This window comes from Chelonia mydas, chromosome 1 (assembly GCF_015237465.2).
Source record: "Chelonia mydas isolate rCheMyd1 chromosome 1, rCheMyd1.pri.v2, whole genome shotgun sequence".
In the NCBI taxonomy this organism is placed as follows: domain Eukaryota; kingdom Metazoa; phylum Chordata; order Testudines; family Cheloniidae; genus Chelonia; species Chelonia mydas.
Genome location: NC_057849.1, coordinates 101,232,814 through 101,245,864, shown reverse-complemented (window position 1 = coordinate 101,245,864; position 13,051 = coordinate 101,232,814). Strand labels below are relative to the sequence as shown.

At 45.4% G+C, this 13,051-nt stretch overlaps 1 long non-coding RNA gene across 1 annotated transcript in view; it reads right to left on the bottom strand.

The window, feature by feature from the left end:
* Positions 1–6,350: 6,350 nt before the first annotated feature.
* The window catches only part of LOC119566059, an 82,764-nt gene continuing 76,063 nt past the window's right edge, over positions 6,351–13,051 (bottom strand). The window contains exons 3-4 of the long non-coding RNA XR_005225041.2: positions 12,655–12,712; positions 6,351–6,960 (exon numbers count right to left, since the gene is read on the bottom strand). This is a non-coding gene — a long non-coding RNA (uncharacterized LOC119566059). The remainder of the gene's footprint in view (positions 6,961–12,654; positions 12,713–13,051) is intronic.

The window sequence follows — 13,051 nt, the reverse complement described above, 5'->3', positions numbered from 1 at the left end:
AGGAAAGGAAGACAAAATGGAGATGTCTCCAGTGTCTTTCTATATCCTCTGCCATGTGCATGGAATTTACTATCCCAAACAAAGCCCACAGCCCCTGTTTGTGGAAAGTTACTGGCCCAAGATGGAGTCCAGGGTCACATGAGCACATCACATGTCCTTACATGGTTTGCTGACTCACAGGGGTGGCCACTGGTGCCTCGCTGTCTGAGGCAGCCTCAGGCAAAGCTATCGGGTGGGATGCGTTTCTTCTATGGCCCATTTCTTCTATGTGCTCCGGCACCTCTAATCTTGGCAGTTCATAGCCCTGGCACCTCTGGGCTTGCCATGTCAGTTATGAAAGTAAAGCATTTACTTGAGCCCCAGCCACTAATTTCTTGAGCCTGCGCACCTCTTTCATTACAAACTAAGTGTCTAGCCTTGATCTAAATTCTATCTGGAGGGTGTCGCCCAGGAATACAATACAGATTTAAGATACAAGCACATAGGCTGTATTCATAAAGATGATACATGCATATAAATAGTATAATCCTATTTAGCAAATCATAACTTTTCTATTGATACCATTCATGAAATACTTTGTACGAGATGTATGGTAATGGTATAATAGTGATAAAATCAATGATTAAAATGGGCACCTTTAATCATACAGCCTCATAATTACAAACACGTATGGTCAGATTTTCACCCCACTCCAGCCCTTTTACGCTGGGTATATGAGACACAGCAGAAATCCCCAGTGCCTCCTGTGGAAGGATCACAGGCACTCAAGACCCTATGGAGCGGGGGAAGGTCCCAGAGCCTGGGCTCCAGCCTGAGCCCAAATGTCTACACTACACTTAAGCAGCCCCATAGCCCAAACCCTGCAAGTCTGCATCAGCTGACACAGGCCAACCATGGGTGTTTAATTGCAGTATAGACATACTGGTAGAGGCAGAGCACATAATCTCTCTCAGAGTTCCTATTCTAGCCATAAGGGAATACTATCATATCTCATGGCCCACAGTAAAGAAATTTTTGGTGTATACTGACTTTCAATGGCAAATGCTAACCATTGCTCTTTTTATTATCAAATACAGAAACAATAGTTATTTCAGTGTTTGGAACTTAATTTATTATGGGTTCAAGTTCTTCCATCCCAACTCACAATGAGTAGTACCTTACTTTCGTGAGTAATCCCATTGTAAAACCAAACTCTGTGTTAAAAAAATGTCTATAAAACACTGGGAAAGATTAGGCTCAGCCCTTATGAATGTGCACAGCACAGAGGGAGATCAAAAGGATCCTTCCCACACCTATGTGGCCCAGATAAAATCCAGGAAGAACTGCAGGTCCTGCAAAGGGACTGCTCCGGCTTTACACCATGGACAACTGGCATGCCAAAAGAGGCAGAAGACAAGACTGTAACTTTACCTCTATGTTGCATCAGCCATTGCAGCAGGACTGTGTGCAAATAAAGAGCAGGCTGCACATTACAAAAGGGAGGTAGCAGCTGGCATGTGCACCCCTGTGCACTGGAGAGTTAAGGGAAACGTTCTCCCTTAGGCTAAATATGTTTTGCCCTCTCTCTCTGTGGAGCATTGCAACTGCTCAATGCCTCTTAACCTGGCTTGGGCCTGACTGGCACTGTCTTTCCATGTGCGGGAAAGTAGGAATTCTATAAAGTGCTATGAAAACTATGTACACAGTACAGTACCATACTCTGAATTCTGTTGCAGTTGGCTTACGCTACAAACAGTATATGACAGAGAGAACCAAAAACAGTCATGGTAGTTAATGTGATTAATTACTATTCATTCAGCAGATTACTACCCGTAATGCTCCCAGTAGTTCAGTAGTTATGGATCAGGTTGTTGTCATCAGAATGCCCTTTATAAATATGATTAATGACATCAGAGGATGACATACTGGACCTTCACTTTTCTCTAACTTTAATAGCATTGAGCAGTTTTATCCATATCCTCAAAAGAATAGATACACTTAATCAGTAAGTACTAAAAGTCTCATTAAGTTCTCATTAAAGTTCTATACCCTATGTATAACCTTGAGAGGTATTAGACACTGATGAGTATATTCTCCTCTCATTGTGCATGCTACTCTTATTGAAGCACTCGGATACCATGGCAATGAGCGCACTATAAACACCTGGATAGATAGAGATTAATGGGGTTTCCATATAAGCACCACAAGAAAATGTTCGTATCAATGATGAAAACAGTGGCAAAGTCAGTTTACATGCAGTACAAAAAATATCTATCTACACTGCTAAAGCACCTGTCACTAGAATATTATTATGACTTATTATTTGCATTACAATAGTGCCAAGGAGAAGTTGTCATGGACCAGGACCTCATTGTACTAGGCACTGTACAAACACAGAACAAAGAGACAGTCCTGGCCCCCAAAGAACTTGCAGTCTAAATAATAGTGATGTTATGTGATAACACCAGCTAATAGCTCTATTGTTGACTGCTTAACAAATTAAACATGAGTTAAACAAATACAATCTACATGTGTGTTTTAAACTGTGCTTCCTAAAGTGAATGTAATAAATTAGCATCATTGTTAAGAGTAGGGTTGCCAACACTCCTGTGTTAAGGGACGCCCCTTACTCAAGTAAAAAATCACCTGTCCCATACTAAATCAGTACAGGATGCCTTTTATCCTGTATTTCAACTAGAGGTATGCTCAGTCCTTAGGGGTGAGGAGGGTGTTGGTGCCCAATCCCTGGCAGCGGGAGAGTGTCAGTGTCTGCAGAGGTGTTTCAGTGTCTCGGTGACTCAGCCAGGGCCCAGCACAGAATTTTCCTCAGCTCCTGCTGTGCTCTCCCTGGCGGGGGCAACTCTTTTCTCCAGTCCCTAACTGGCCACACTTTACAGACAGCCACACACGCTCTCCACAGCACTGTGCAGGCTCCCCACACCCAGGAGTGGGAGCCGGGGCCCTAGCTGCGGGAGTGGGACATACCGGGACCCAATGGGGAGGAGCATAGACAGGACAGTGAGTGAGTGCCATCTCTCCACACCCTGCCACAGAGAGACCCTGCCTAGCTCAGCCCTGCAGAGGAACCCCTACCCCTCCCCCAACAGGAGAGACCAACACACATCCCTGGGCACTGACCCCTGTCCTTCACCAGGAGAATTCAATGCCCCACCTTCCGGTCACCTCCCCCAGCACCAACACCTCCCAGGCACCAATCCCTGTTCCTTGCCAGGAGAGACTGACACCCCCAACCCAACCTAAGTGGGCATTGACACCTGCTCCTCACTGGGGAAGACCAATATCCTTCAATCTCTGGGCACCAACACCAGGCCAACCCCCGACCTCAGACACTACCTGCTGCTCCTCACACATGAGAGACTGACCCCCTTTGGCATTGCCGCAACCCCCCGGGCACCAAGACTGAGGATAGCTGAGCTCTGTGCCACATTTTTGAAATACTGTGTTGGCAAACCTAGTTAATGGAATAATTAGCTAAACAAAGAAATGGAACCTTTTATAAAAGTGACACAACGCACTCACTTCTATACTGCCATAGTGCCCTCTTCTCAATGAAATGTTAAACCAGCTCACTTGTGGGGTCACATCACTCCCTGGTGGCTAAATTCTATTATACAAGCTCCAGCGCTAACATCTGTATGGTGTGTTTTGTTGCCCTCCGGTGGCTGTTGTCTTCAGCAGTTAGGTCCTAATAGACTACATAATTGTAATTCTACCTTTTGCAGAATGAACTAGAAGGTTGTGTTGTCTAGCCCATGGAAATCTTGAGAAATCAAAATGTTTGACCAAGTTATGAGGTGAGGCTGGTAGTGCAATGATTTTTTTCAGAGAGCAAATGAATTATATACTCAAGAGCTCAGACAACATTTTGGGGTATGTCTACACTTGCAAGTATATACTGTTACTTGTCCATGTACTGCTAAACTGTTTACGCAGTACTTGTGTTGAGTATGTACATACATTGTGCTGGGAATGGGTATACACTGTGTACAGGCATATATTCTTTTCAGTATGCAATGTTAGCGCTAACATTTATGGGGCAGTATCCCGGAGTCCTGTGCAAAACAGGAGACACTCTAGAAACTGCTTTGCTGAATTTTGCTGGACCTGTACTCTACCTTCACACATTTGATGATGACTGCTCCCTGTCATCTCTCTCTTCTGCCAAACTGTGTTGGAAACATAGAGCAAGTCCTATGCTAGCTGGACAAATGCAGTGCAGTACCAGATACTGGACAGAACCGCTCCAGAGAGATTTCAGATTATGTAGATGACTGACTCAAGGGGGGGATGAAAATCCACTTGAGTCCCATGGAACAGAGGCATTGAACGTCATGGTTGCAATGGTATGCCCATGGGTGGAGCACCACTTCTGATCCTGGACAACCAGCATGGTGTAGTGGGACCACATCACTATTGAAATATGCCTACAGAATTTCAGAATGAGGAAGCAGACCTTCACACTTGGCATCTTGCGCCCACCCTCCGCGGCAGACCACTTGATTTAGAAAACCCATACCAGTGCACACGCAGGTGGCTATCACCCTGTGGAAGGTGGCAAAATCCGACAGCTACTGTCAGTTGCCAGCCAATTCAAGATTGGGAAGTCAGCTCTTCGGGCAATGGTTGTACAGGTTTGCCAGGCCATCAAGGCTGTGATCTGTCCATGTGTGGTTGTTATAACCCAAATCCCTGAAATTATAGAGGATGGGTTTCCAAACTGTGAGGGCCACTGACAGAATATACATGCCTACACTTTGCCTACCAAAAGGGGCCAGTGAATATGTGAACAGCAAAGGTTACTATTCACTGGTTCTGCAAGGCTTAGTGGATCACAGGGATCAGCTGGACACAGGAAAAGTCCATGACGCCAGGGTGCTCAGAAGATCAGGAATGTACTGCAGGTGGCAAGAAGGGACTTTATTCCCCTGAAACGACATGACTATGTACAGCATTTCTGTGATGACATTTATTCTGGGGGACCTCACATACCCTCTCTTCTTGTGGCTCAGGAAGGCTTATCCTGACATTGCTGACCCAGGGAAAAAGGAAATCAACTACAGACTGAGTAGTTGCAGACTGTTGGAGAAGTGGACCTTTGGGCAGCTGATAGCCCGTTGGTGATGCTTCTGAACCTGTCCAGATGCCAATATGGCCAACTCAATTTGGATTATCATGGCATTCTGTGCTTTGCCATAAGGTATGGGAAGCAAAAGGGGAATACTTCCACAGCAAATGGGCACAGGACAGATCTGTTTTTCAGAGCCTATACAAACAGTCAGATCCCACACATGTGCACAGAGCTCCTGGTTTCCAGTGAACCAGGGAAATTCTTGATGTTGTGTGTTCATACATCATGGAACAACAGGAAGCCAGAAGGTGAATTAGGACTGTGCTGAGGGACACTATTATGATGCTCTGGTGCTACTTGAAAAAAGAGCATTACCATAAACTTCTGTTGCAAGATGGTGGGTTTTGATCCCCTGCTGCTGACATTAATGTACTAACTGAAAGGCGACAACTGCAGGGAGGACCCTCAAGATTAACCACCTTGGCCATGGTTTTGTGCTGTGGTGACTGTTCATACACTTTAATGCCATCATTGACCAATGTTTTTGTTACATGTTTAACTATTCTGTTTCACATTGGTTTATGCGGTGCACTTAAGCAATGTTAATGTAATTAAACAGTTCTGTATGGTTTTGGGAGGGACTTCACACTTGTCTTCTTCACACTTATTTCTGACAGCATGGCTCACCACACTTGTCAGGTGTTATGCATGGTTACTCCCAAAGCACAAGTACTCCCATGATGGTTGTGCCAGTGGTAACTGTTTGGTGGGGACGGGAGTCATTAAAGCACCACTCGGTGGCAGATATCTTCACTGTTAGTTTAGTTTTGTTTCCTTTGTGTTGTCATTTAATTACTAACAAAGACAACAACTTTTCAGTAAATTCTGTTTTTCATTGTGGTGCTTTGGACAGCAACAGTTAGTGCACAGCTTACTTTATTGTCATGAACCATGAACCCTTTTAAACAAAAATAAGTAAACTCATGGCTGGGGGAGAGGTTTGGGAAAGGGTTGTGAGATGGATGGAATTGTTCACATTTCCACAGCACCAGACTTTTAAAGAAATCACATTCATGGGCTGTGAATCCTGCTACCTCATCCCAATCTTCTGGGAAGTATCATACTGATCATACTTGGAAAACAAGTTGCACACACAAGTGAAGTGAACAGTACATACATGGAATATAGAACTAGACTTGTTTGTAACAGGAACGAATGAACCAAAAGAAAGGAAAAAGGCCAGATTCTCTCAGAAGTAGGCAAACATTACTTTCTGTGGACAAGTTTCTGTGTCCTTCCCCTCCCTCTCACCCTGATGGAGGGGGAACGGTTGTGGAATAGTGTGCAGGGAAAAAACGTGAACTTGTTCTGTGTGGGGTTTAGGGGCTGAATACAGACCATGTTATAGGGACTAGATCAGGCTCATCAGGCTCCTGAATGCTCTGGGGGGTTCCCTGAGAGGGACTTTGGAGAAAGTGGTGTCCGGCGCCTAGCATGCTCCTCCCCAGTAAGGGGGAATGTGGGATTCACTACTTCAGCAGCAGTCTGAGAAGGCACCTGGAGAAGGAGGAAGTGTTGCCTGTTCCCACAGAGGGGCAATGGCCACAGCAGCAGGCAGACCCTGAAAATGTTCTACCAGGGATTGCATGAGTGTATGATCCTGTTCCCTCTGTGCACGCTCCCGTTGCTTGTGCTGTCTCTCCATTTCCAGGAATCCTTTATCCTGCCTAAGAGCCTGCTCCTCCCTTGCTGTAAGTTCATCTGCTGCTGACTTCTTCTGTCTCTGCCAACAAACAGGTCCTCCAGAGTCCTCCAGAGTCTTCCTTTGCTATCTCTTTGGTGCCGCTGCTGCCCTCCCGGTGGAAAAGGTTCCCCCTTGGCATCAGAATGTCCTGGCAAGTCAAACACAAGGGTAGCATTATATTTCATTTTTCCTTGGAAAGTACCTAAATCCACCCATATCATGCAATTTTGCTGGCAAAGGCCACAATGCTGACACTTTTTCAAATCATAGGAATGCAGCTGTTACAGTTTCCTTCAATCAAATTATTTTCGCAGCCCACGAGCAAGGAGCTGAGGCTCAAAATGGTAAGATACTGGCATTACTTTTATTAAAACATTGCAATGTTTACAGTGCATGGATGGACCACTGGGGTGGGCTTTGGTTCCTTCAGGGGTAATGTTACCAAGTCACCTTTCTGTTCTTTAAAGGCTGGCCATCCCTTGGAGAACATAGCAGTTTTGAAGGTACCAGAATGGAAAAAAGAAGGCACTTTCCAGTACTCTGCAGGACACCCGGCCATCTTTCTTCTACATATTGCTGAGTGGAGTGATTTGGTGAGCTATGAAGGTGGGCCAGGTACATTTGCCCTGCCATTAAATCTGAAGAACCAATTTGAATTTCTGCTACACCAAAAATGTACTGAATTATGCTTATAGGGCTAGATGGCAATTTGAGAGGAAATTGACTGTATTCTACACTAGCAGATGGAATTTCCATGGAAGAGGAACAAAGAACCACAGAAAACATCCACCCACCTCCTAACACCCCCCTTCTGCATTGCCAGAAAGTCCGGCTCCTGTGTCCAGCAAACAGCATTGAAAGGGTGAGGGAAACAGAGTAGCACTGCAAGTGTATTTTCTTCCCTGAATTTCTGGATTAACACCACAACCCAGTCATCTCTACACTGCCAAGGGACCAGCACTGTGTTTTCAAAGTGGATACTTCACCTTCGTAGCTGCCATGGGCTGTGGGGGACCCCCTCAGCTCTGAGCACTGCGAGCAGAACCCGGAGCTCCCAGACATGGGCCTCGCAACTCCAAACCACTGCAGGCAGTGGGGGGGAATCCAGTGCTCTCAGCCACTGTGGGCAGTGGCGGGGGGGAGGGAGAGGGGCAGAGCCCCAGCAGAAGTTGGTGCTCAACCCCCCTCCCTCCCCATTTTGTCACAGTTATTTTTAGTAAAAGTCAGGGTCAGGTCACAGGCTCCCGTGAAGTTTTGTTTATTGTCCATGACCTGCCCGTGACTTTTACTAAAAATAACCGTGACAAAAGCTTACCCTTAATCACAAGATCCTTTAATGCTCTGTCAGATATAGCTGAAATTCATTTAAATAAGATATTATACACCGTGCCACTTAGTGGCTGAACTGTACAATGCAGTTTAGCATTCCATTACCTCTCCCCCTTTAAATTCTACATTCCTGCCATTTAAAATATTTATACCATCACACTGCCTTTGAGATTCAGTATGTATCAGGCTGTTAAGCGTCTGAAAACTACTGGTTTTCTCATTCCATGACCCAAACACATAACAACTTAATCATCTGGCCATCCATTAGTTGCAACTACCAGCTGTGTTCGGTTTGGAATCCTGGAGTCGTCGTCTTCTTATTCAGCATCTGCCATGAACAGAGTTTGTTCTGTTGATTGTTCTTTCCAAGGAACAAACTGTAGATGTCGACAGTTTCTGGTGAACTCTCCCCTTTTGGTCCAAGTCACATATGATTGGGGCACTGCATTCTTTTTCTTTATGATAGCTGGAGTTGTCAATTCTTTTTCTCCATTCAATTTGACAGAAATATAGTCGCCAGGTTCTAGACCTGGCAGTTCTCTGAATAACATCTGTTGCAAAAGTATTTGTAGGCTTTTTTTGCCTGTTGATCTGATTTGGCCACTCTCTACATGTCTGGCCACTTTAGAGAGAGATTCTTTTCCAAAGTGGGAACAGTAGTTCTGAGTTGTCTTTGCACTGGGAGTTGTGCTGGACTATATCCAGTAACTGCTATTGGTGTTAGTTCGTAACTCAGAAGAGCAAGGAATGGATCTTCTTGCTGTACCATTTTCTTGGCTGTTTGTACAGCTCTTTCAGCCTCTCCATTCACTTGTGGGTAATGTGGGCTGTTAGTAATAAGATCAAAATCATATTTCACTGCAGCAGAATTTAAGTCATTTCAAACAAATTTTGGTCCATTGTCTGTCACTAGTTGTTCTGGAATGCCAAAGTGAGCAAAAAAATCACTTCAGTTTCTTCAGTGCTGATCAATACTGTTCATGGGAGAACTGAAAGTGCTCAGCTCAGATCTCAGGAACATGTTATGTCTTTCAAGTACATTATTTCTATATACCTGGAAAAATAGTCCCTAATGACTACGTAATGATGTCCTTTGAATTCACTTAAATTGCAGCTCGCCCATTACAAGGTCTCTCTGGTAGGGATGCTTGCACACTGCATGTTCCAGCATTCTCTTAAGTTGATTTGTACTGGATCTCCTTTCAAAAGTCCACTGTCATCAAATCCTCAATCCAGTTCTTCCTCCATTCTCACTGGGCCCATCGTGGCTGCCATGCTGTAACTGAGAAGGTTATTGGTCTTTGATCACATGCACTCTGAATGCATAGCTTTAGTTTTGGTAAGTTGTTTCTATGATGAACTGGCCCTTGCAATTCAGAATACCTTCAGGGCTAGTCAAAGCTGTGTCAAGTGACTCAGCTCTGGGAGGGGTTGAAGGTGACTGTAAATCCATTCTGAGATGACTGTGATGTCAGCTCTTGATTCAATTTTAAAGTCAATAGTTTTGCCATGAATATTCCAGGCAAGCTCTATATCATCACAAGTGATAGATCCCAGAAACAATGGTTCTTGATCGTTTGTAATAAGAGTCAATTCTCTGACTGCTTTGGTGCAGCAAACAGCTGCAAAATATCTATTTCATGCATGTATTACACCCTGGACATGTGTCATCTCTTGGGATATGATTCTTTCCACATCCTGTACATGTAGGATTTTGTGCCTCTTAGCCTTGGAGTTTTATGATAATGACTTTTAACACTCAAGTGTCTATTTATAGCTTCTAAGGTAGTTTCAGGTTTTTCAAGTTGCTCTTGCCTCTTGATCTATTGTTTGACTTATTTTGTCTGTTTTGCTGTCTATATAGCTGTGGCTAGGGTTAAATTTCTCCACAGTTGTAGCTGCTGTGAAATGTTTTTATGTGTTAACACAATAATAAGCTTGTCTGATATTTTCATGTTTTGCATTGTCAAAATCACAGTTTTCACCCAACATATGCAGAGCTCTTATAAAACATTTCCCCCTGGTTTTTGAATTGTCTGGTGGAAACATGTTCTTTCATAAACCACATTTCCCTGAGATATAAAGTATGCATCAAACATAGCCAGACCACTTTCATAGTCATCTTTGTCTTCAGTAAAGTCAAGGGATTTAAAGATATGCTCTGCTTGCTTCCCTATAGCATAAATTAAAAATGACACCTGTATATCTCCAGTTTCTTTGTGCAGCTTGATAGCAAAGCAAAATATTGTTTCCAGTCTGTCTATTCTGAAAGTTTGGAAAAACTGAAGTTCTCTGGAGCACTGAAGAGTGGCATTTTGAAAAGATTCTGTAACCTTTTGTTGCTGTGTTGCTTCTCTCTTCAGTCTTTGTTGCTGTTCCCACTCTTTCTATTCTTAGTTTACTCCTGACACTATTTCATGCTCCTGTACCAGACATGGACTGGTCACAGAGTGTGCTTATATACACCAGATGTGTTCATCGTTCATTTGGGCCCTACCAAATTCACGGCCATGAAAAACGTTTTCACAGACCGTGAAATAAGCCCTCCCCCATTAAATCTAGCTATTGGAGGGGTGAGAAGAGGCAGGGCTGGGGCGCCTCAGCTGGGAACTCCTAATGTTCCCTGGGCTCCAGTTCCTAGTCCCTGGGTTGGGGAGGGACAGAACTTGCTCTTCCCCTGCACTACACGGCCAGTCTTGGGGGGAGATCAGATCCACCTCCAGGGACCTCCCCCTGCTGCCGGAATCTCCAAGGCTGCCCAGCTCCAGAGCTTCCTGAAGCAAGGGGAGGTATTCAGAGGTGGGTCTGATCTCCCCCCTGAGAGTGGCCGTGCAGGGGAAGAGCAAGTCCTGTCCCGCCCCAGCCCAGCCGGGACTAGCAGTTGGAGCCCCAGGCTGGGGTGCTCATAGAAGCACAGGAGGGGATCAGATCCACCTCCAGGAACCTCCTGCAGCTGCAGGAAGCTTCACGACTGCTACCTTTAGAGCCCAGCTCTGAAGGCAGCACAGAAGTTAGGGTGGCAATCCCATGACTCCCCTACAACTGCTTTGTGACACACACACCCCCAACCTCTCTTTGGGTTGGGACCCCCACAGTTACAGCACCTTGAAATTTCAGATGTAAACATCTGAAAATGTGAAATTGACTAATTTTCAAATCCTATGGCCGTAAAATTGACCAGAATGGACCATGAATTTGGTAGGGCCCTAATCATAAGTTCCTTTAATGCTCTGCCAGATACGGCTGAGGTTTGTTTAAATAAGGTATTTTACACACAGTATCACCTAGTGGCTGAACAGTACAATACAGTTTAGCATTCCATTGCAAGAGGAGAAGTCGCACACCAGGGACTGGGAATGGTAATAAATATTTCCAGTGGTCACAGGGAAAACAAACTGCCCTGACTTTCCTCAGACAAACAAAATATTTCCTTTCCCTTCCCAGACCTGCATCCAAGCCCCCAACCATCCCTGCCCCCTTCCCACACAGATCCCATTTGCAAGGGGAAGAAAAGTGGCGGGAGAGGGTGGTTTGGGGTCTTTGTACAACCATACATCATAAAACTGTTCTTTCCCCACCTGGGCCCTTTCAGGACCTGCCTTCTCCCTTCCTTCCTTTCCCCCTGGTCGGCCTGGCCCAGGGACAATCACTGTTCAGATTGCTGACTGACAAATGAACAGACCTAGGGGCACAGGGATTGCTTGTTAATACTCTGTTACAGCTTCCACTTAATGCTTTATAGTGGTTCATGGGGTTTCAATACAACCAATGATTTACAGCCCTGGCTTGCTCGTGAACCATGTCAAGGTGAAGTGGTGGTGTGTTGAGGGGGTTGGCTTCAGGCATGTAACTCCAGAGTCAGGGGATATTTCTGGGGCGGGATAAATTGTAATTTACCAGCCTCAGATTCTGGTTCCTGCCGCCACTCGGGCTCCTCCTCAGGCTCCTCAGAGGGGGCAACCTCAACAAGGTCCATCAGAGAGAGGTGCAGAGTAACATGCTCCTCTTCTTCCAGGTCCCCAGGGGTTTCCTCCGGGACTTCGTCCCAGGATCCTCCTGCCTCCTTGCCCTGCCCCTCATGAGGATCCTGCTGTGCAATGAGGCCAGCAGGGTCAAGGAGGGGGTTATGAATTCATGTTCAGTAGTCACAGCCTGAAGAACACCAAGTCCAGCTCATCATAGCAGGGGCAATTGCTAGGTCCCCTCCCAGAGAAACTGTTAAGAGACCTTCACACTCCAGTACAGGTGCCTGAGGTGCTTCATGAACTCCCAGCACTGGGACAGAGTCCACCTAATTCCCACCTCCTCCAGTCTCTGTGAAATCTCCTGGTACAGGTGTATTTTCCTGCCAGTACAGGCGAAGTCAAGGAGGATGGTGTACTCTGACCATACACTGGTGAGCTCCAGAGATCAGATGCACCTTTGGATACTAGAGTTAGTTTTATTGATTCATGGAGATAGAACACCCAAGTTGTTTCCCTACTTTATTCAGAAAGAGATGTAGACTCTTTACCTTCCATGTAGATAGCCTGGACAGTGCTATTCTTTGCCTTTTTCTTAGAGATGTTTTCCTAAAAGGAAAAAGCATTGAATTATTAGCAACAGCATTTGTTAGCACTTCTTCACTAACTCTGCTCAACAAGATGTTAGTTATATCATATAAAGGACTACTAAAAGGTACTCAGATTCTACAGTGATAAAAGCAGCACAAGCAGGGCCGGCTCCAGGCACCAGCTTTTGAAGCAGGTGCTTGGGGCGGCATTGAGAATAGGGTGGCAGTCCGTGTCCCGCTGCGGCAATTCGGCGGCAGCTCTGCTGCTCTTCGGGGCGCGGCGGCAATTCGGCGGCGGCTGCTTGGGGCAGCAAAATTGGTAGAGCTGCCCCTGAGCACAAGAACCTGTATAAACTAG